Source organism: Phodopus roborovskii, unplaced genomic scaffold (genome assembly GCF_943737965.1).
Source record: "Phodopus roborovskii unplaced genomic scaffold, PHOROB, whole genome shotgun sequence".
NCBI lineage: Eukaryota > Metazoa > Chordata > Mammalia > Rodentia > Cricetidae > Phodopus > Phodopus roborovskii.
Window position 1 is genome coordinate 4113 of NW_026126355.1, and position 1028 is coordinate 5140.

The window sequence follows — 1028 nt, forward strand, 5'->3', positions numbered from 1 at the left end:
ATGTTCAACTACTTACATATTTAAACATGTAATTTTTAAATTGTTTCCTGATAGAAAATGAACCATGAAGTTTGGGGACACCTTGTTTGACTCAAGTGAGACAGACGATCTAACTATCTGATTATTTCATTATTCAAGTCTGTCTTCTTCTACTCAAGGAAGAGTGGAGTCTGGATCCACCTTAGTGCTGTTCATTGTCTTCCTGTGATTTGATTCTTTATTTATTTAAATCAAAGGTGATATCAATTTGTTATATCTCTAGGGGTGAATTATGAGAAATTACCTCTTTATTCATACATGTTTTTGCTCAAATCAATGATTAAAACTCAATGATCTTCAGTTTTGAGCAATCTCGTAGGAGTCACATATAAAACAACATCCACTTGTTTCCTTTTTATTTATTTAATTATGAAAATCTGTCATTATTTATTCGGGGATCACTGAAGTTTTGAGCCTCATTGTGGGAGCCAATCATGCCAGACCATCACATTATGTAATACTACACTTACTTATTTAAATATAATATTAGGAAATTAAATAATAATTCATCACTTATTTAATGTATTCAAAATAAAGGTGATGTTATGGACCATAATTGCTTTTGGAGTCAGATATTGGGAATTGATGATGTAACATCATCTCATTACTTGATTATTTAGCTATTGAAATAGATCATTCAAGTGGATGGCACTTGAAGAAACCATCCTGAATGAGGTAACCCAGTCACAAAAAGAGAAACACAGTATGTACTCACTCATATATGGATTTTAGAACTAGATCAAATGATTACCAGCCTATAATTCACATCACCAGAGGAACTAGGATACAAGTTGTATTCTAAGAGATTCTTATAAAGTCCCTCACAGAACTGGGAAGGGACTAGTTCCCCAGACCTCAGGTAAAGTGGGGGAAGACAGGTAATGGAGAGAGAAGTAGGAGAAAATGAGAGGGAACAGAGGAAGGCATGTGCGACCAGGAGGATTGAGCCTGGTTAGGAATGGAAAATAGGAAAGAGAGAGAGAGAGACA